This window comes from Halictus rubicundus, unplaced genomic scaffold, assembly GCF_050948215.1.
Source record: "Halictus rubicundus isolate RS-2024b unplaced genomic scaffold, iyHalRubi1_principal scaffold1270, whole genome shotgun sequence".
Lineage (NCBI taxonomy): Eukaryota > Metazoa > Arthropoda > Insecta > Hymenoptera > Halictidae > Halictus > Halictus rubicundus.
Window position 1 is genome coordinate 20,001 of NW_027489811.1, and position 2,500 is coordinate 22,500.

General features: G+C 49.2%; 2 non-coding genes across 2 annotated transcripts in view; both read right to left on the bottom strand.

Annotated features, from left to right (window-relative positions):
• Window positions 1-21, bottom strand: part of LOC143365064 (large subunit ribosomal RNA) — a 3,985-nt gene extending 3,964 nt beyond the window's left edge. Inside the window, exon 1 of the ribosomal RNA XR_013084452.1 lies at window positions 1-21. This exon is cut by the window's left edge and continues 3,964 nt beyond it. This is a non-coding gene — a ribosomal RNA (large subunit ribosomal RNA).
• A 1,342-nt stretch (window positions 22-1,363) lies between these two features.
• Window positions 1,364-1,518, bottom strand: LOC143365063 (5.8S ribosomal RNA). The gene has a single exon (XR_013084451.1). It is a non-coding gene; the product is annotated as a 5.8S ribosomal RNA (ribosomal RNA).
• Window positions 1,519-2,500: the final 982 nt, after the last annotated feature.

The window sequence follows — 2,500 nt, forward strand, 5'->3', positions numbered from 1 at the left end:
ATCTCGCCTACTCTGAGGTCGTCAAACGTGAAAAAAAAATGTTTCGTATATTTCACCGAAAGCATTAAAAGTACGCGAGAACGTACAGAGGAGCACAAAAAAAAAAAAAAAAAAAAAACAAAACCATATATCTTATGCGCCACACCAAAGTGTCTTTTCTCTATATAATGTATATATAGAGATTTCTTCATTTTGTTCGTCGATCGGAAACTCTCGCTAGACGATCGGCCGGTTAACTTTAACGTCCGTCGAAAAGAACTTCCGGGGACTGGACGACCGACAGATCGCGCGGTCTCGCGATCGACAATGAAGAAAAAAAGACATGGGGCGACCGACAAAGGTTTGTTTTCACCTTCACCTTCTCGTGCTCTGCGTGACAACACGTTGTGGTGACAACGATGTTCGAAAGCCACTCCATAGAGGAGTATATATATTTTCAACACCCGGTGGGGTTTCTCTACTACACTAGACACACGGGGGTACAGAAACGCTGCACGACGCGATATCATCGATCAAACCAAAGAGACACGAGATCTCGGTCGTCATTCAATTCAACGAACGTGGCGATGGAATCCGCAACGGATTAGCGAGGACACGCGACGACGGGGAAATTATTCGACCCGATACAAGTACGCGTGCGCATCCCGCACAATGCCAAATGTTGCTATGTCCATCAGTCATCAAAGCGTTCGTAGAACGAGAGACCACTGTCTCGCGAACTCTAAGAATATGTTTGTCGAAGTCGCTGGCAACGACGACCCTCCGCCGCAATTATGTGTAGAGAGACACATCCACGCACAGACGTATTTTATTTTATATATCATCTCCCTGGGGCTTACGTTGCACGCCACAGTTGCGCACACAGATTTTACACGGGTGTCCGGTATCTCTTTCTTTATTTGTGTCCATTCACTGTAGTCTCTTGAGACTCTTATACCTTTCGTATACGCATCATTTCAGACGACGTCGGGAGCGCGTAAAATGTTCGAGAGTGAAACGCTTCTTCCGCAATGCGAATCGTTCCAGAGAGAGAGGAGAGAGAGATTTCGATCGTCGGAGCGGTGTTCACGGGCGGTCGTATTGAAAATACGACTCACGACGCCGCAAAACACTCACGCAAGTCCGAATGTGATACCCATTCCTATTTCCTTCTTCTCACGAAGACCGTTAGACGCAATGTAAAATTTGCAATTTTCACAGAACCGCGTCAAACGCCGACGAAACGTCCATCGTTCGCTCGTACGTAGCATCTTTGCAACCCGACTCAGAAACGCTCTTTGCGCCCTCCACAAAATTCGACATGGAGAGGTAAGCGACGGCGGGGACTTACAAGAGCAACGCAAGCAGTATTTGGTTACGTAAACGACCCTCAGCCAGGCGTGGTCCAGGAATTGTATCCGTGGACCGCAATGTGCGTTCGAAATGTCGATGTTCATGTGTCCTGCAGTTCACACGTTGACGCGCAATTAGCTGCGTTCTTCATCGACCCACGAGCCAAGTGATCCACCGTTCAGGGTAATCGTATAATTTGATTTATAATCAATATATAATTATGTCTCTTGTTCTGCGGTTCATAAGAACGCCGATACCTGAAAGCTCCAACCAGCGCGCGAAGGAGATTCAGGCGTCGTTTTTAAGGACGACACACGATCGTCCGTAGAAACGGAAACCGTCGCGAGTACGCGATTGCAATGCGCACACGTATCCGACGGCCGGGCGGAAAATACATTGAAAAACCTTTAAAGTGGAAAACACAGGAGGAGAATTCAGAAAACGACGGGGATCATAGACAACCCGATACTGGATCCCGACACTTCTCCTCCTCCTCTCTCTTATTGGAGAATGAACTCGATAACTAACGGACTTCACAGCCGGCTCTGGCCGTGCGCGATCGTTCGTCCCAAGCTCTTGTGCACTGTATTATCGCCACACAGAGAGTAGAGTGTCAGAATCGCACACAGCTTTACGCGAGCTACGCAGCCGGTCCTCTCGAAACACATTTCCAATTGTGCACGGAGAACGATTATTCGATACTAGCGGACTTCACAGCCGGCTCTGGCCGTGCGCGATCGTTCGTCCCAAGCTCTTGTGCACTGTATTATCGCCACACAGAGAGTAGAGTGTCAGAATCGCACACAGCTTTACGCGAGCTACGCAGCCGGTCCTCTCGAAACACATTTCCAATTGTGCACGGAGAAAGATTATTCGATACTAGCGGACTTCACAGCCGGCTCTGGCCGTGCGCGATCGTTCGTCCCAAGCTCTTGTGCACTGTATTATCGCCACACAGAGAGTAGAGTGTCAGAATCGCACACAGCTTTACGCGAGCTACGCAGCCGGTCCTCTCGAATATACGTGTTCGTCAACGAACACGCATGCGGCGACGTTTTGTGCTCTATGTCATACGCGAACTCGATAAATAGAGCGGGACTCACAGCCGGCTCTGGCAGCGGTCATTCGTCCCACGCTCGTGTGTGCGCTATCGCCACACAGAGTAGGG